The sequence below is a fragment of the Homalodisca vitripennis genome, chromosome 4 (genome assembly GCF_021130785.1).
Source record: "Homalodisca vitripennis isolate AUS2020 chromosome 4, UT_GWSS_2.1, whole genome shotgun sequence".
Classification (NCBI taxonomy): Eukaryota; Metazoa; Arthropoda; class Insecta; order Hemiptera; family Cicadellidae; genus Homalodisca; species Homalodisca vitripennis.
Genome location: NC_060210.1, coordinates 27,145,130 through 27,166,863, shown reverse-complemented (window position 1 = coordinate 27,166,863; position 21,734 = coordinate 27,145,130).

The window sequence follows — 21,734 nt, the reverse complement described above, 5'->3', positions numbered from 1 at the left end:
TATAAAAAACGTTGTCAAGGTAAGTTTACCTCGGCAGCGATTTTCTACTTCCATGGACTGAAAACCACTCGCAACTATACGTGCCCTAACAGTGGCGTAGCGAAGGGGGGGGTTCAGGGGGTCCGGACCCCCCCCCGAAATTTTAAGAGTATTAAAAAATAAAGCATGGAGCAGGAGAAAAAAAGGAGAGTTATCATTACTCTTGTCTACAAACATTAAATTGATTGATTTAATTGATTAAAGTGACCGTTGTTAAAAATATAACTGTCCTTTCGTTTTAAATCATAAAGTGTCAAACGATACTTTTGGACTCGGCCTTTCGGATAGTGTAGTGTAATCACGGTATTGCTATAGAGCGCGGTCACGTGACGTCGCAAAGCAACCTAAATTGTAACACGGCAAACATTCGACCTCCAGTGCTCGTTGTGTAAACAACTACTGGAACAACATAAGTGACATCTTCAAGAAGATGGCACAGCGTGCCTTTGGAAGCGCCGGGAAGCCAGCTAAGAGGCCTAGCTCTCCACCTGCCAGCTCGGCGCCTAAGAAGGTCGCTGCTCCAGCAAAGGGCCTTTTTAAAGGCCACAACGTCACCACTACTACTGTGACATCTGACCAACCTACGGCTTCGGTTTCTACGCCCAGGATACTCTTGCTGCTCCTGGACAGTGTTCCGGACTGGCCTACCCCACGCCAAGAAGTTGGAGGAGTTGGCGCGGGACGGCCTGACGACAACATTCCACCGTGCTCACTATCGCTTGATAGTGACCACCGTGGAGGACTTCAGGGCAGTTCAGCGGTACCTATGTTCCAAGAAGCTGCCCTTCTACACTCACAACCTTGGGCGTGAAAGATCGCTTAAGGTTGTGATCAGCGGACTGCCCGACACCGATGATGTGGGAGCTCTTCGATGTCTTAACTGACGAGGGCTTCGCCGTCGACGAGGTTTGCACGACTTCGGACAGCCAGGGGACCTACCAGGAGCTGGCTGATCACGCTAACCAGGGACAGTGAGCGAGAGAATCCTGACACCAAGCGGGCTTGCCAAATCTACAACGTAACAAGCCTGCTCCATGTCAGGGTCTCAGTCACTGTCTACAAGAAGCCGGTCGGCCCCGCCGCAGTGCTACCGGTGCCAAGATTTTTGGCCACGGCTCCGGCAACTGCGGGAGGCCGAGAAAATGTGTCCGCTGGGGGGGAAATCATCTGAAGATGAACTGCCCCAAAGTCTCGACGGAGAAGGGTCACTGCTGCAATTATGGCGGCGATCACAACGCCAACTATCGTGGAGTGTCCAGCCTACAAGGAGGCCAGAGCGGCAGCTGTCCAATTAGGCCGCAAGTCCCGGCCTACCAAACCAGCGGCGAGGCGATCAACGGCCCAGCCGCCCCAAGCGACCACGCAAGATGAGTCACCCAGCGGACTCCGAATCGGAGAGTGAAGCTGAGGACGACATGCCGCAGAAGAAGAAGCGCCGGAGTAAACCCCCAGAACCCAGCCAACCGACTTCCTCGCCCGCCGGCATCTGTGGCTGACCTTCCGGTCACATAGAGGCCCAGGGCGACTCCCAGGCAGGAACTAGAGTGGCCACATACACCAGCCACTCTGCCGCAACAAACGGAGGCGCCAGCAGCTGATGCAGCAGCAGAACCAGCCGCCCCCGCCCAGCGCAGCCTACAAGCCCGTCTTGAAATAGCTGCGCAGCTGACCGCCCTCACCCGGCTCTTTCAATGAAGCTGTGGCCCTCAGTGGCACACCGACCAACTGCTAGACTGCTGCAGGAGCAAATTGTACGGTTGACAGGCAAGTCATTGAGCTCAACTGCTCAGATACTGCCCACAGACCAGGAGGAGCGCCCAGAGGCCATCCTAGCGACCCGACTTGGACTTGGACAGTTTAAATTAGCGACCACTTTCGTTCAAATTCGTCTTGGGGACGTAAAATGGCTGCTTAGAATTAAGTCACGACGTTTATTTTAGTGTCATTAAACTGTAGACGTGTATATAATTATCGAAAAAAATATAAAAGATCACTTTCGGTCGGAAAAATATACTTTAAAAGCTCTACTGATAAGAAGTTCCGACTACTTTGGATTTCACTGACTGAGGTTATTTGTCTTTGCCTACATTTTTCCTTAGTATATTCCGATCGGAAGTGATTATTTTTTGTTTTTTTTTCTCGATAATTATATATTTATTCGTCGGCGTTGAATTAATACCTAAAATCAATGTCCTAAACAAAATTATAAATACCACTTTTACCTCAACCACTCAACCAGTGAAATCCAAAATCGTCAAAACTTGAATCTGTAGAGAGCTTTTCTTCGATATTTACCGACCGGTAGTGATTTTTTGTCGATAATTATATAGGTAGTCGAGTACAGTTTAATGATAACAAAAAATCGTCGTCCTAACTCAATCAAAAAACCACGTTTACCTCTATAACCGAAGTCCGAAGTATGTTGAAGTTATAATCATTAGAGTTTTTCAGGTGTATTTTAATTTCCGACCAAAAGTGATTTTTGGATTTTTTTTTTCCGATAATTATATACTCTTCTACAGTGTAATGATACAAAAAATCGTCAATTATAACTCATTCATAAATACCTCAATCAGTGAAATCCAAAGTAGCCGAACTTCTAATCAGTAGAGTTTTTTCCGGTACATTTTTCCGACCGTTAGTTTGATCTGTACCCGAGCAACGCTCGAAAATTTGCCCTCCTTTTCTAAAGGGTTTCGGCCGTCAGTGGCCCAATGTCCCCCGAAGGGGTATTTCATTTTTTCCACAGAATATAGTTGTGTCAATTATATGCTTGAGTGAAGCTCTGTTTTGTTCTTTTTCTTTCTTATCCAGCGAATCCAACGTCACTTTGGAGCCTTATACTCGGCCAGAATCGAACTTCGTAAAGTTTCTATAGCTATACAAGAAAATTTGTGGTACTAGAGTTGCTGTGAGAGTTGAATTTGCCTATCTTTCCACTTTCTATAAGGCGTAGTTACTAAAGCTCCATATTTTTGGTATTTACCTTTTACCAGTGAACTCATTGGCAAATAAACACACAAAACGTCCCCCGGATCTTCCAGTTTCGGACCCCCCCCGAACGAAATTTCTCTGGCTACGCTACTGTGCCCTAATATGGATTTTAAACCCCGAGCTTAGATTGAAAACTGCGTCAGTAAAATCAAGAATAATCTCAAACTGGGAAGCAATTGCAACCGTCATCTGTCAAAAAACTCTAAAGAATGTAAACAATTTAAAGATAAATCAGAAGTAATTATTTGTTAGTAACAGTGGATTAGGTTTAAAATAAAGTCTTTTCTTTCCTAAAAATTGGATTGCGAAAAATTAAAATCTAGATTGCATTCAAGGGACGTTGTTTACAACAAGTTGTGTATGGATTTTACTACCAACAGTAATAAATAATACATCTATTAATGTAAAACGGGCCTATGGATATAAGAAAAAATGAATTTTATATCAGATCTTTACACAAAACTACACAGAATTTAAATCAGTAATAACCTGTAGAGAACCGTATAACACTTCTGCATAAACTACTGTACGTTAGTTCTGTAGCAACAATAGACTACACGTAATTAATATCTGACTGCCGGTTTGTACACTGCTTGTCGTACTTACTGTCAAGATCTGTAGAGAACCGTATAACACTTCTGCATAAACTACTGTACGTTAGTTCTGTAGCAACAATAGACTACACGTAATTAATATCTGACTGCCGGTCTGTACACTGCTTGTCGTACATACTGTCAAGATCTGTAGAGAACCGTATAACACTTCTGCATAAACTACTGTACGGTAGTTCTGTAGCAACAATAGACTACACGTAATTAATATCTGACTGCCGGTCTGTACACTGCTTGTCGTACATACTGTCAAGATCTGTAGAGAACCGTATAACACTTCTGCATAAACTACTGTACGTTACTTCTGTAGCAACAATACACGTAATTAATATCTGACTACGGGTCTGTACACTACCTGTCTTACATACTGTGATAACCTGTAGAGAATACTTCTGCATAAACTACTGTACGTTAGTTCTGTAGCAACAATAGACTACACGTAATTAATATCTGACTGCCGGTCTGTACACTGCTTGTCGTACATACTGTCAAGATCTGTAGAGAACCGTATAACACTTCTGCATAAACTACTGTACGTTAGTTCTGTAGCAACAATAGACTACACGTAATTAATATCTGACTGCCGGTCTGTACACTGCTTGTCGTACATACTGTCAAGATCTGTAGAGAACCGTATAACACTTCTGCATAAACTACTGTACGTTACTTCTGTAGCAACAATACACGTAATTAATATCTGACTACGGGTCTGTACACTACCTGTCTTACATACTGTGATAACCTGTAGAGAACCGTATAACACTTCTGCATAAACTACTGTACGTTAGTTCTGTAGCAACAATACACGTAATTAATATCTGACTACGGGTCTGTACACTACCTGTCTTACATACTGTGATAACCTGTAGAGAACCGTATAACACTTCTGCATAAACTACTGTACGTTAGTTCTGTAGCAACAATACACGTAATTAATATCTGACTACGGGTCTGTACACTACCTGTCTTACATACTGTGATAACCTGTAGAGAACCGTATAACACTTCTGCATAAACTACTGTACGTTAGTTCTGTAGCAACAATACACGTAATTAATATCTGACTACGGGTCTGTACACTACCTGTCTTACATACTGTGATAACCTGTAGAGAACCGTATAACACTTCTGCATAAACTACTGTACGTTAGTTCTGTAGCAACAATACACGTAATTAATATCTGACTACGGGTCTGTACACTACCTGTCTTACATACTGTGATAACCTGTAGAGAACCGTATAACACTTCTGCATAAACTACTGTACGTTAGTTCTGTAGCAACAATACACGTAATTAATATCTGACTACGGGTCTGTACACTACCTGTCTTACATACTGTGATAACCTGTAGAGAACCGTATAACACTTCTGCATAAACTACTGTACGTTAGTTCTGTAGCAACAATACACGTAATTAATATCTGACTACGGGTCTGTACACTACCTGTCTTACATACTGTGATAACCTGTAGAGAACCGTATAACACTTCTGCATAAACTACTGTACGTTAGTTCTGTAGCAACAATACACGTAATTAATATCTGACTACGGGTCTGTACACTACCTGTCTTACATACTGTGATAACCTGTAGAGAACCGTATAACACTTCTGCATAAACTACTGTACGTTAGTTCTGTAGCAACAATACACGTAATTAATATCTGACTACGGGTCTGTACACTACCTGTCTTACATACTGTGATAACCTGTAGAGAACCGTATAACACTTCTGCATAAACTACTGTACGTTAGTTCTGTAGCAACAATACACGTAATTAATATCTGACTACGGGTCTGTACACTACCTGTCTTACATACTGTGATAACCTGTAGAGAACCGTATAACACTTCTGCATAAACTACTGTACGTTAGTTCTGTAGCAACAATACACGTAATTAATATCTGACTACGGGTCTGTACACTACCTGTCTTACATACTGTGATAACCTGTAGAGAACCGTATAACACTTCTGCATAAACTACTGTACGTTAGTTCTGTAGCAACAATACACGTAATTAATATCTGACTACGGGTCTGTACACTACCTGTCTTACATACTGTGATAACCTGTAGAGAACCGTATAACACTTCTGCATAAACTACTGTACGTTAGTTCTGTAGCAACAATACACGTAATTAATATCTGACTACGGGTCTGTACACTACCTGTCTTACATACTGTGATAACCTGTAGAGAACCGTATAACACTTCTGCATAAACTACTGTACGTTAGTTCTGTAGCAACAATACACGTAATTAATATCTGACTACGGGTCTGTACACTACCTGTCTTACATACTGTGATAACCTGTAGAGAACCGTATAACACTTCTGCATAAACTACTGTACGTTAGTTCTGTAGCAACAATACACGTAATTAATATCTGACTACGGGTCTGTACACTACCTGTCTTACATACTGTGATAACCTGTAGAGAACCGTATAGTACCTTTGCCCAAACTACTGTACATTACCTCTGTAGCAATATTGTCGTTCATATCTGCTGTCGCTGCTGCTGCTGTAATAAATAAAAGGATTTTTTTTGTTTTAGGAATTTTCAATGCTCGCTCTCACATGGATGAAGCCAAAAGCTATTGTCACTAACTGGCCGTCTCTATTGACGGGTTCGCAGAAGAGGAAACGATTTAGTTTCGAGAGCTCCAAGATATGAGGTACACTGTACCCTGCGAGAGATGATACTATAAAAGGAATGCTGTAGAATTCAGTTTCCTCTTTACTGTTGTTATATATACTATTAAACCTGTGTTCCAACACATATGGTTTCGATTGCAAATAACCCAAATAATGTTATCATCTTGCTGAATATTATGTATTTTAATATCATATTTAAAACAGTAATTGTCTGATTTTGTGTTGTGCTAAACTCATTACTCAGGCAAAAAATTAACTAGTTGATTGAATATCAATTTTAATTATAGCAATCTGTAATTTACTGTAATTAGAGTTTTCTTTATACGAAATATATTGAATTTAGACTTTTTTAGTCCTTAATTAATTTTTCCAACGGTTAAATACTACTTAATATAACTTTTAGATTTTAAGGTTTGCTACGGATTTAAAAAATACTGTATAGAAGAGGTGAGATGAGTAGGTGTGACTTACTGCTAGGCTTTGGGCCAGAGTTTCCCTTGATTAGTCTTTTTAAAGTTTTAAATATATATGAATCTTAGGAATTATTTTATAAAACATCACATTAACAACCGATATAATTTCTTATATATACATTCTTGAACAAATTTGCAAATGTATCTTAGTGAGGCAATTATCTTGAGGTGTAGGGTCATCCTTTCCTAAAAATACAACTACTCCATTTTATAACATATAATATTACTGACTTAAAAGGTTTGTTTTTTTAGGAATTTCATAGCTAATTACAGTAACGTGGTATTTTACTCTCAAGAGAGAAAAAGCTGTTTTTCCCGTAGAGTGTAAAATGAAGTTTACACTTTGTTACAGTGAATACATAACTTTCTTGTCAAACCACTTGGGGAACAATGTGAATAACTGCAGAGGGCTGCGTCTAACCTGTCAATGTGCTGCAAGGCTGGAGTCGGTGGTGGATGAGTGCAATTACTGGACTGTCGGGTAATCCGCGGAGCCAGGTACTGCTGTAGAGAAGCGATCTTGAGATTTTGACAATACTAATCTTGTAAACACTTGGAAGCCCTTATTTGTGATCTTAGATTTATGGGAGATGTCTCATTTTAAAGGTTGAAGAATATTCAACCAAACAATTTTTAGTTTTTCTTGTACAGCGTATATTTGGTTAGTATTTAAACGATGAAATACGAAAATGTTTGAGATTATTTTTCTTCGTAACTAATACATATATTCAACATACGCGATTGGAGGCGTACAATCATATATTTAAAATCATATCAAGATTTAAAATATGTTTGATGTTTAGCATTGTTCTTAGAAGGAAAGTAAGATGGCTTTTACAGCCAGCACATCTGAAACGAAACCGTTTGGTTGCTAGAGCGGTATGGGAAAGGCTCGAATAGACTGGACGAGCAATGCATATGGGCCGGGGCCGGGACGGATAGACTTGAATGGGTTCGGTTGTTCATAATCCACAGAGCTGAAGACCCGGTAGTTCGCAGTACTGTCCGCAATATAAAGACGCAGGTGAGTCGGTAGTTTGCAGTACACAGATGCTAGGATGCCGGTAATTCTCAGGACACACAAGCTGGAGAGCGGTAGTTTGCAGTACACAGATGCTAGGATGCCGGTAATTCTCAGGACACACAAGCTGGAGAGCGGTAGTTTGCAGTACACAGATGCTAGGATGCTGGTAATTCTCAGGACACACAAGCTGGAGAGCGGTAGTTTGCAGTACACAGATGCTAGGATGCCGGTAATTTTCAGGACACACAAGCTGGAGAGCGGTAGTTTGCAGTACACAGATGCTAGGATGCCGGTAATTCTCAGGACACACAAGTTGGAGAGCGGTAGTTCGCAGTACTCAGAAGCTTGAGAACCGGTAATTCGCAGTACACAGAAGCTGGAGGGCCGGTAGTTTGCAGTACTCAGAAGCTTGAGAACCGGCAATTCGCAGTACACAGAAGTTGGAGAACCAGTAATTCGCAGTACTCAGAAGCTTGAGAACCGGTAATTCGCAGTACACAGAAGCTGGAGGGCCGGTAGTTTGCAGTACTCAGAAGCTTGAGAACCGGCAATTCGCAGTACACAGAAGTTGGAGAACCAGTAATTCGCAGTACTCAGAAGCTTGAGAACCGGTAATTCGCAGTACACAGAAGCTGGAGGGCCGGTAGTTTGCAGTACTCAGAAGCTTGAGAACCGGCAATTCGCAGTACACAGAAGCTGGAGAGCCAGTAATTCGCAGTACACAGAAGCTAGAGGGCCGGCAGTTTGCAGCACACAGAAGATAGAGGGCCAGTAATTCGCAGTACACAGAAGCTAGAGGGCCGGTAGTTTGCAGTACTCAGAAGCTTGAGAACCGGCAATTCGCAGTACACAGAAGCTGGAGAGCCAGTAATTCGCAGTACACAGAAGCTAGAGGGCCGGTAGTTTGTAGTACACAGAAGGTGGAGAGAAAAGCCTGAATGGGCGTTGCCGGTCATATTGTACGCATTCGTCATATTAATTCTCAGTACAGTTAAGATCTGAGTAATGTTTCTAAGGTAATCTAGGGTCACTAGACTTATATGTTAAGAACCCATTAGAAACGGCAACCGAACATCTGCCAAGACCTCATACTAGCCGTTATAGTTAATAATGTCGCTTGAGATGAGATCAACCTAATTTCATTCAAATAGGCAAACGCAATATGCTACAACAATTAGCCAAGCAAAGCACCTATACACTAAGATTTTTAGATAATCCTGTAAATATTGCAGAATTTAAAATATCACTACAGAGTTTGATAATACGAGTTAAAGTTTTAGTATTACTTTTTGATGTCTTAATTGTTAAGGGTATTCTTCTCATACCATTGGCATTTTTATCAGGCATACTAAACTTTTATCAGAGAAAACATATCCAGACTTATGTTGACCTCTCCGCGAATAAACCCCGTGACCTCTCAGTTAGAGACTAGCAACATGCCTTTCAAATATAACTACGTCTACCATTTGAAAACACATTCAAAGCGAGAAGCCATACAGAATGTCGAGAGACGCCAGCATGGGTTCAGCAGCCGCGTGTCACATGTCTGCATAATAATGGTGGCCTAGTGAGTCACAACACATGTTTGTGTCGGTTACGCTTAGAACGTGTTACGGATTAGGATCTAGGGTTATAGACGAATTAATGCGGTTATTGCGAGCAACTGGTCAAGTAGCGATGGTGGTGTGAGAAAGTATTTAAGAATGAACTCGAAAAGTTTGTAGAATAATCTGATGGGAATGAGTTGCTTTGGTGTTTGATAATATAATTAAATAAATGTAATTAGGTTGAATCTGATAAAAAGCGTTGATTTTAAACTTACTAACAGTTCTTCTGAACTTATCTTTAAATTTAGCGGGCTTGATTGGAATGATTTGAGTCGGAAACACAATAATTAGATTCTTCGTTTTATAAAAATACTAACGTCAACTTAATAGGGTCGTTAATTCAATGTGTAATTGTGCAATAACGCATATGATATTACAATACAAGGTAGAATAATCTGATGGGAATGAGTTGCTTTGGTTTTTGATAATGTAATTAAATAAATGTAATTAGGTTAAATCTGATAAAAAGCGTTGATTTTAAACTTACTAACAGTTCTTCTGAACTTATCTTTAAATTTAGCGGGCTTGATTGGAATGATTTGAGTCGGAAACACAATAATTAGATTCTTCGTTTTATAAAAATACTAACGTCAACTTAATAGGGTCGTTAATTCAATGTGTAATTGTGCAATAACGCATATGATATTACAATACAAGGTAGAATAATCTGATGGGAATGAGTTGCTTTGGTTTTTGATAATATAATTAAATAAATGTAATTAGGTTAAATCTGATAAAAAGCGTTGATTTTAAACTTACTAACAGTTCTTCTGAACTTATCTTTAAATTTAGCGGGCTTGATTGGAATGATTTGAGTCGGAAACACAATAATTAGATTCTTCGTTTTATAAAAATACTAACGTCAACTTAATAGGGTCGTTAATTCAATGTGTAATTGTGCAATAACGCATATGATATTACAATACAAGGTAGAATAATCTGATGGGAATGAGTTGCTTTGGTTTTTGATAATATAATTAAATAAATGTAATTAGGTTAAATCTGATAAAAAGCGTTGATTTTAAACTTACTAACAGTTCTTCTGAACTTATCTTTAAATTTAGCGGGCTTGATTGGAATGATTTGAGTCGGAAACACAATAATTAGATTCTTCGTTTTATAAAAATACTAACGTCAACTTAATAGGGTCGTTAATTCAATGTGTAATTGTGCAATAACGCATATGATATTACAATACAAGGTAGAATAATCTGATGGGAATGAGTTGCTTTGGTTTTTGATAATATAATTAAATAAATGTAATTAGGTTAAATCTGATAAAAAGCGTTGATTTTAAACTTACTAACAGTTCTTCTGAACTTATCTTTAAATTTAGCGGGCTTGATTGGAATGATTTGAGTCGGAAACACAATAATTAGATTCTTCGTTTTATAAAAATACTAACGTCAACTTAATAGGGTCGTTAATTCAATGTGTAATTGTGCAATAACGTATATGGTATTAAAATACAAGGTAGAAGTATGTATAAAAACTGCATGTTACGTAAAAATCTTCTCTGAAGTAGTATGTGAAATTTTAAGTCTACAGCTCATTTTACTTTTGAGATAGTACTCTGAGGTATAGGCTTTACCAACTATCAGCCTAATCCGATGAAGAGACATACAACATCATCGAACTTTACCTTGTCTATAATAAACTTGTCGAACTTACAAATAAACTGACAAAACTGAGCAGTAAAGGATCCGACCAATTGCAATGTGTCTTACCGACCAGTCGAACAAAGAAACATTTGTTTGTATGTCACATGTTAAAACATCAGTTTATTCTAGGAATTTCTCTTTCTCACCATGTTTACTGATAAGACCAATGCAAAATTGTTATCTACCTCTAAGCTAAATCACATTGAGTAACATCCTCCATTATACAACTAGACTATTCGTATGTATAAATGAACCTTCACGCTAAATTTCATCTACAGGTCAGTTAGTTCTTAAGTTATCGTGCGGGCATGTAGAGACAGAACTCAAACTTTTCCGGCCCCTTGGGTAATAGATATCATTCCAATATATCATAAATAAAAATTGGTTAAGACTATTTAACCTGGAGATGAGTTTCCTCTGCACTATTTACGCCGAGGATGAGCCAAAAGTGGAGTTTGAATGTTCACGTTCCCAGGGTCAGTGACCGCTCGCAGATTCGCCTCCGGAGTATTTCAATTGCCTGCAGAATCAGAGGCCGGCCCCGGCTGTGGTCAGATGTGGCGGGATGAGATGTGATGACCGTCGGCGACCTGCCGGAGGCGGGTTGGCCTGCTCTTGCTGAGGATTTACCGACTTTTACACATATTGTACTCTTATCGAGGAGCAATGTTGCATCATTTATTAACTGAGCACAAGTACCTTATCGTTTGATATACAGCGAAAAGGCAAATGTGTTTGTTATTTCTGTAAACGTCACAGAGGCCGTATTTTAAGCCCGATTGTTATTTAAACCCGAATTTTGGCTCAAACCTTCCTCTTGAAAATATACAGATTGTGCTTATTATTCAATCTTATCGTATCTAAGAGGGCAAAGCCCTACAATAAATATCCCAAGTTAACGTAATGATTACATACATTAATCTGAATGCAAAGCTCGATGTCAATCTAATATATCCAGAAGGAGCGAAGCTATAAAATTTGTGATTCAAGCAAGTCGTCCGGATATCTGAAAATAGTTTTTTCTTCGGCCTGTTATAGAACTAGTAAAACTGTCAATACTTTTATTTCGTGATCAATAAAAGTTTGATAAAAATATATTCAATTTTGAGAATAGGGTGTCATTTATGGAATGTTTTATTCTATATAATACCAACTCACCATAACCCATAATGAACATTTTTGGTATGTAGACGGAAGCTTATTTATTTGTCTATTTATAACAATTATTATGCAGCCAAAATTATTTCACAATTAAAACTATGAAGTAATGTGTGATTTGGTCATGAACATTCCTGGTTCTGAAGTAAACTCATACTTGGTCAGATAAAATAGTGTATATTTCTAAGCTGTACAATTAGTGAAATTTAAATGTTGAATTTATCTCCAGTTCACTGACCTTCCAGTGCAGTGTCTGGAATCAAGTGTGTAAGAGATAAAAAAAAGAAGCTCAAAATGAGCTTTTTACAATTGAGGTAAGGCAATGAGAATAACTCTTGACCTATATTACACTATATTTCATAGTCTAGATGTTTGTGATGTTAAAAGGTGTAATGAGTTCATTGTAAGCTTTACTTAAGACGAACATGGCTCTAGATTCCAAGGGTCAAGTCTGTGACAGTGTTAGAATCCAGACGCTGCACTGAGTGAAGGGTGAACTGGAGCTGAACTTAACATTCAGATTGAATCAACCCTTCTCACAATAGCTACGTAATTACTGAATTTTTTTCTAACTACACTAGTTTTCTATGTTCTCTGTTTGATGAAAAATAAAAATAAAGGATGTAGCCTGGCGATCGTACAATTGTTTGTTATTACTATCACAAATATAGGCATAGATACTTAGGGACTGAAGGCAAAGATCTGAGGAAATAAAGTTTGCTTACTCATGGCTTCATTTTAAATAATAATTTGTTATACGGTATGATGTTAAACGGTGTAATGAGTTCATTGTAAGCTTTACTTAAGACGAACATGGCTCTAAATTCCAAGGGTGAAGTCTGTGACAGCGTCAGAATCCAGACGCTGCACTGAGTGAAGGGTGAACTTGAGCTGAACTTAACATTCAGATTGAATCATTCTTAAAACATCATGAACTTGTACCTAATATAGACAAGTATAAAAATTTAAAAAGTAGTATTTGTATTATTTGACTAGTAAGATTAGCAATAGAAATAGTCATGGTCAAAACATTTGATTTATTTGTCAGAATGGGTCAAACTTAAATATAGTGAACATTTTACAGCGTTTTTCATCGTTCTGTTCCATTGTTAAATGTTTGTACGCGAACAACCAAGACGCTGGGTAGAACGCCAGAGCCGCGGCGAGCGGTCCTGTGAGGCTGAGGGTCTCGGTCCATCTGATGTGAGAACAATGTGATGTAGGAGGGCCGAGGTGACGTCATAGCTACCGCCACGTCACGACTAGGTAGGTCAATGTCCCACAGCTTGGTCTGACCTACATCAGGGTCACCGACCCGACCCCTGTCCCACCTGACCCACATCCCGCTGACCTGAGTACGTTAACCCGCGGCGTGCCGTCCACCGCGTCCGCAGGACAATTCGGCCTTCTTCTATCTCCGCGGTTGCTCGCGCTCGGTCCGATTTGAGAAAAACATTGCACGATTAGACTCTTCCTGAACAGTTCAATGACTCGTCCTCTCACTGTCGTCTGCTCACCTCTATCTGCAACTCATTTACGACGAGAGCTCTTCGCCTATCACGTTCCTGTAAGATCGTTGCTCGGTTTCGTTCCTCATAAGAATATTGCAAGATTAGACCTCCTAAAATATTATTTCGACTTTCGTCCGTATGATAGGAATATTGCACGATTAGATTCTTCATTAACTGTTCAATGATTCGGCCTCTCACTGTCATCTTCTTGCCGCTATACGAAACTTACTTGCTAGAAGAGTTAGTTCTTCACCTACCTCGCCCCTATAAGATCGTTGCTCGGTTCGTTCGTCATAAGAATATAGCACGATTAGACTCTTCATGAACAGTTCAATGACTCGGCCTCTCACTGTCGTCTGCTCGCCTCTATCTACAACTCACTTGTGATGAGAACTCTTCACCTATCACGCTCCTAGAATATTATTACTCGTCCTTTGTCCGTTTGATAAGAATATTGCACGATTAGACTCTTCATGAACAGTTCAATGACTCGGCCTCTCACTGTCGTCTTCTTGCCGCTATCTGAAACTTACTAGTAAGAAGAGTTCCTCACCTACCTCGGCCCTATAAGATCGTTGCTCGGTTTCGTTCGTCATGAGAATATTGCACGATTAGACTGTTCCTGAACAGTTCAGTGACTCGGTCTGCTCTCGTCTTAGTTGTGACTAGATCTCTCCACATATTGCAGCACGGATAGTCGACTGCTCGGTAGGGTCCGCGCCCGGAGCGACGCACAGCGCAGTAGCAACTAACGTCACCTCACCGGCTCGGTGCGGTGCCACCACCACCTCTGACCACCATCACGTTTCGTGTCTGTACACAACATCCTAACCCACGTGTTGTTTGACATAGCTATTTACAGAATCCATAAAATAAACATTATGTAAAACATAACGTCTAGAATCATCCTTTTTTTGAACTGTCAGTATTGGAAGTTAAATAATTTTAGAGCTTTACACTAAAAACTAATTTATAAACCACACACTTTTTTACATTAGATTTACTTATTTAATTTTAAATTTTAACATTGGTTTTTATCAGGACGTACAATTTGACTAACATTTCAATATCCTTTGCTGTGTTTTGAATTCATCTGAAACTTTAACACTCAATAGAAAACATTTTCTTCGCATTATTTCCTATCAATCTTAGTAAATTATGTTTTTGTATGAAATTATTACCAGCGCAGCGCTCGATAACGTAGGTGGTTTTTAATCTGTTCATGTACAATATTCCTGTATACAGTATATACTACACAGCTGGTCACACGGTAAATTATAATTCTTGTTCTTACAACATGTGTAATCAATATTTGTTACAACTATCCGTTATCTTATTGCTTATAAGAAATATAACATAACATTCAAGAACCCATGGCTAGTATTTAACACTTTAAATGCCAAGTCGGTCAGAGTTGACCGACGCCTATGATGTTTGTACAGATAACTGTCGGCCATACCTGACCGACAGCGTTGCTACGCAACAGACAACCATTATGCCCGTCCTGTATAATGCACTACACTCTAGCGGAAATTATCAAAACTACGTGACCTAGAATGACATTGGCTATTTACAGAACACTGTTTCAGTTCAGATACGCTACAATAAAGTGCTGTTATATGGCTCGAAAGATAGAGTATTTCTTTAGCATCTCGTCGGCCAAAGATGACCGACAGATGTTTTTGTAATTTTGGTGTAACATAATTTTTGTTATTTTATTGTAAAAATAGTAGTGATTATAGCAAATACTATTACCCTGTGTTGCATTATAAAATTTAAAGGAAATCAGCAATTTGTATGGTGCTTTTCTTGTTTTTTAAGATTTAAAGATGTTTGTTTGTAAAATAATATACGTATTATGCTGTAATAAAATATACGTTTTATTATTACCACACAAAAAGTGTTAATTAATTATTAATCTGTAACCGAGAAGGTTACTTACATGAATATCATAATGTACAGTATTATTTAGAATTATACTGTCAGGAATAAAATATTCATACATAATTCAGAACATTACTACAAGCTTTCTTATAGCTTCTTGTAAAGTTGGCTTCCTTATACCTAAATTACAAATATAATTAACACTTTGTGACATAAGGTTTTTGTTAACTTACCACAAATGAATGATCTAATTTTAATGTCATTTCTGTATTACATAGTAAATTTTTCATTTGTGAATGTCCTTGAAACATGTTTCACATAAAAATGGTTTGTCAGGACACACGCTACAAAATGTAGTGACTTTTGTCATATTTCTTGCTACACTGTGGCCTCTCTGTTCGGACAGTTTTTGATAACACATTTTGCAAACTTTCCTAACTGTGTTTTTTTGCACCTTCTCCAACCATAGCAGATGATGTTAGATAGTGATGCCCAGTCCTTGATACTTCAGGAATGCGTGGCGTTTCCTGCAAACACATTAAGGAGCAAGCTAGCTGTTCTTTGAATTTTGTAATCGAAATTAAGTGCTTCTTTTTAGCATTGGGAGGTTTTTTGTTTTCAAAAATGTATTGTATGCCAACCAGCTGTTAACCACAGAAATACCAAGAACGAGTTTTTCACCTACTTTGTGGTACCATCTCATAGTCTTTCTCACAGCGGTGCTGTATGAAGACATCTGATCAGAAAGATCTATGCCTACTTTAGCCTTATTGTAGGCTGTGACAACAAGTGGCTTTAGTACAGACGGCTTTGTCTGGGTTTTTGGATGGAATTTCTACATATTCCGGTTTGTGCACAGTTGACAACATTAAAACTTCTCGTTTATCCTGCCACTTAGTTATAAGGACCCCTTCATCATTTTCTAAACAAATCATTTCTCCTTTCTGGATTTTTTCTTTTGTCAAGTCTTTTGGAATGCCCTTTCGGTTTCGTCTTAAGGTTCCACAAAGATGAGTTTGTCTCGATAACAAAGAGTTTGCTAGTTGAACAGAGGTATAATAATTGTCAACATATAGGTTGTGGCCACTGTTCAAATGGTTTGCCATGAGCTCCATTACTACAGAGGTAGCTACTGAGTTGTCTGTTGCAGCAACGGTACCTTTCCCCATATAAACTTTTATACCATAAGTATAGCCAGTTTTTGTCACAAAGTTTAAATATTTTAATACCGTACTTATGAGCTTTGCCAGGTATGTACTGGCGGAAAAGTAACCTACCACGGAATGGTATCATTGTCTCATCGATGACAAGGTCTTGTTCGGCTTCTTTTAGGTTAAAAAACATACCATTTATAATAGAAAGCAAGGGTTTTATTTTGCCGATACGCCCATCTCTTTGCAGATTGTTGTTATCATTGAAGTGCCAAAAGCGTAAAATTAATTGGAATCTATTTCGGCTCATTACTTTTGAGGCACCTGAGAAGCTGTATAAAGCATTTGTGGACCAATAATCACTTATTCGGGGAAGTGTTACTAGGCCCATGTACAAAAGTAGGCCTATAAACTTTTTCATTTCTTCTGGATTGGTGTCTCGCCAATCTTTAAGCCTACTCTTACGGCTCAATCGTAATTTAGAAATTACATCGTGAGCATTCCGATTTGTTTCTGTGACCATCAGATCAATGACATCGGCATTAAGACACTGTTCAAAGAAGTCGATCGGTTTTGAATCATTAGTGGTAATAAATTTGAATGTAGGCCTAGAGTTAAACTCAAAGATCTGCTGTTTACCTTCAAAACTATGCCAATTGTCACCTTCGTCAGGAGTACTGTTAACTGTCGTTATGGTATTATCAACATCGGCGTCTGTGTCTTCGTTTGCAACCATAAACTCATTTTCAGCAGCTTCGTCCGAGCCATCACTTGGTTGAAAGTCAGGGTCTGAATCCGTGTCGTCAACCACACTATAGTCCATGTCCTCAACACTTTCATCTTCACTTAATCCCGCAAATAAATCACCTTGAGATGAGGGAAGGTCAATTATTCTGTCAATTTCCGATTGTCGCAAAGGATCGCCCATTTTACGAACGCACTTCCACTTTCTAGGCTAAAGCTTCAAAACAATAGCAGGTTGATGAGGAAAAGGCGCGAAAGTACAGTGAGGTGTCGTCCGAGAGTGATGTAATACACAGCTGACTACAGCTGCAGTACAATCCAGTGAGCTATTCTGCACTACCAACCACAAAAACGTAATATCCCACACCTAATATTGTGTCGGTCATGTACGACCGACGGCATATTTTATAGTGTACTATGTAACTGTAAATGATCGTGTCGGCCAGGAATGACCGACGATGTAAAAACGTTATATATACAAAAAAATTATCAAATCACAATGGTAAGTGACCAACTAACAGAAAAAACATGAATAGTTCCTAGTTTTAGCCACGGATAATTTTGGCACTCTAACGCTAAAACAGAATATTTAGGCTTGGCATCTAACGTGTTAATCACGGACTACATTACTATTTACAAATGAACACCCATTTTGGTTCAACAGAATATATCATTCCGGTATTACATATTTTATACATAATATATGCAAGTGTTGTATGGTAGAAAACCAACAGACTAGTCTATTATAATAAGATATCTCTCTCTCTCTCTCTCTATATATATATATATATATATATATATATACGCGCGCGCGCGCGCGCCGACACACACACACATATTTTGTATTTGACTGTTTCTGTCACATTAATAATATAAACAAGCAAATTAACATATGATTCGGCCAAATCTGTCAAATTACTTTTTTAATTTATTCAATTTGTATAAGTAACAATAGACTGATTTAATTATCAAACTAATCATGGGGATGCCACTTATTCTAAGGGTTGGAAATTGTTTATGAAAATAACTAAACCATTCGAGAGAGGGAAATGGGGGGGTGGGGGGGGGGGGGGGTGGGGGGGGGGGGGGGTGGGGGGGGGGGGGGGTGGGGGGGGGGGGGGGTGGGGGGGGGGGGGGGTGGGGGGGGGGGAAGATATATATTGTCTTCCGACTTGGGTTACTTATGTTACAATGTCATAAATAAACAAATTTTGTGAAACTTAAAATTAAATTCTCTTTTGGTTTCCGTTTGTTAATTATGATGGCATGTTGAAAAGACACTTTTGGTGCTACTTAACAAGTTGTACTATTTGTTATTCTCAATCAGTATTATTTAAAAATCTCAAAAATGTTTAATATACTATGAGGATACAAATAACTTCTACATTAATTCACTAAACAGTATGGTCTGAATGAACTTATTTCTTTTAGTATACAGGACGATTAAAAAACGTATACTAACTTTTTCATAACCATACCTAGAAGAACGAAAGCTCAATATACCTAAAAAACTTCACTTTTCGATTAGTAATACAAGATTGCCCTGCTTCCAATATATTAAAGTTTTGGGCTCAACTTAAACATTTTAAATAACCCCATCACCTAAAAAAGGTCTACATCACATCATTTAAAACCCATCATTGTATAGGTCCTATGAAAGGAACATTATTAAAAGTGAATAAACTTACTATCTTAAGTAATTACGGACTGTAACACATCTCATATTTTTTAAAATATCATTAATGGGGTTATATTTTTTAAAAGTAAAAACAACGTATAAACAAAGTCATTTCACTCATTTAAATGAGTGATTTTTTATAATAAAAGTTAGACAGGATAGGATTTTTACAAATGGAAATTTTTCAATGTCAAAGTTCATTAAGACTACCTAACTTTAATGGTAACATAACTGCTCCATGTTCATGGTCTGACAATGTGCATAACATGTTGCAAAATCCTGGAGTGGCAAATGGGATGGATTTCTGCAGAGCTCAATGAATTTCTTGCAAAATTCAGTTTCGCAAATGGTCAGGCACTGTGAATCGTGATTGATATACATTGTGTTTAATGTGGCAAGCATACAATGTACTTTAATGGTGATTGAATCAGCTTCTTTTTTTACCTAACCAGTGATGGGGAAAGGTGTTATCGTTAATACGTGCGGACATCCTGACTGTAGTGTTGAGGTGCTTCATCTTGCTGGAACCAGACTGTATGGAAGTTATTTTGTTGCTCACCGATTTGCCAAATAATCTGGTGTCGCAACGTTTCCAGGTAAAATTGTAGATTGTAAGGTTTCTTTCAGTAAGAAGGGTTCAGCAAATTGACTTCCCTACAGTACCCAGCAAAACATTTAATTTTTCTAGAAGAATAAAAAACAATCCTAGATGATCGTATGTTGCTCTTTTAGCCAGACCAATCAGACCACTACCAGCATGCTAGTTTAGAGTAATTTGACGCTTTATCTGGGCAAACAATGTTATTCATTACATAAGGTTTTATTATCCCAATATTCCTCATAATTAGTATGTTTTTAGTCGGTTTTTCAAATCATTCAGATAGTGAATATTGTTGGGGAGAGTTTATTGATGAAATTATAAGCTTCATTTCTCTTCCAGGTTTCTGAACTTTTTGTAAATAGTATAAGCAAGGTTAGAATGGGATTTGATATTACAAGCTTTTTTTACATTTCATTATTGATTGGTACTTTACAATTGTTTCTTAGCAAAACAGACAAAGATCCATCACAATTTTTCTTCACTGGCAATAAAAAAACTTGAGATGAATTGAATGAATTAATGAATGAATCAAAATTGTTTTTAGTTCCAAAAACTCATTTTATTGTCATACAAATGAAAACAGCAATAGATAGAGAAACCATTTATTCTTGTTTCATTTAAAATCTCAAACAAATGTTCCTAGAATTTAGATTTGCTATATTGAAGATATATTTGCAGTGTTCAAATAAAAATTAAAAACCTTTATTAATTTTTTAAATCAACTAAAATTCATTTTACTCCATTATTTAAATTTCATGAAATTGAATCCTACAGCTCACTTGCCTTTTTAGATATAATTAGTAATAAAAATTAGGAATATAAAAAGCGATTATTAGAGTTCGATATATACCGTAAGCCAACCCAAACTGATTTTTTAAATAATAAATTAAATCAAATTAACCCACCAAACACAAAACCGAAGCAGCTTTTCCATTCATTGATTTAGAGTTTATATTATATACTCCTCTATCACAAGAAAGGATTAGGAAAAAAAAAACTTCAGTATATATAAAAAATGTTGCTATGTTTGAATGGATAATATAAACGGGATTTAGTTGAGTACATGTTCAAAAAGCTAAAAAAGAAACTTGATAAATATTTGGACTAACACTAGTTACCAATTAAAAACACAAACACAACCTGAACCCATTTAAAAGATTGTTGATTCATTTTCTCCGAAAGATGTTACAAATTATAATTGAAAAATGATACAAACATAAAACATAAAAGTAATTTTAAGAATTAAATCGAAAAATCCAAAAGATTCTGATGGAAAATAACAATAAATAAGGTAATATATCAAATAAAATGTGATAGGCCGCAAGAAGAAATACATTGTTGGGGGATTTATTTTTTTATTTTACATACTCTAAAAACAAATAATTCATACAAGAGAATTAAAGTACAATTACTTCCACATTAAAATTCAAGAAAAGGAGAAAATCTTAAGTCACATACCACTGTATTAATACTGTGTAAACACCTTATCAAAAAGAAAACTAAAATATTAAAGCATTTTTTTGACACACCAATATATTTGAATGTGTGGAAATTTTGTTTATATTAAATCAAGCAGATTACAAGATATGAAAAAAATACTAAAAAGGGGTTTTTTATTTAAAAAATATATCAATTTATTTTATTCTCAGTGGGAAAGATAAAATTAATCTTTTGTATCGCACATTCCAGTTATGATTCAAGTTCGGGCAGATCTGTCACATAGTAAGTGGTTGAGAATATTTGTTGATTTAAATCGCCAGGATCTTATTATTAACCTGTCTGTTTAGCTTGATGTAAATAAAATTACGATTGAGATTGTTAAATCAAAAGTGAAGGAATATTGACTTTAAAATGTAGTAGTCACAAGTTTATTCAATATTGTGATTGAAACTATATTTACAAATTTAACTCCTTAGGTTAGCTTTAACCAGTTATTAG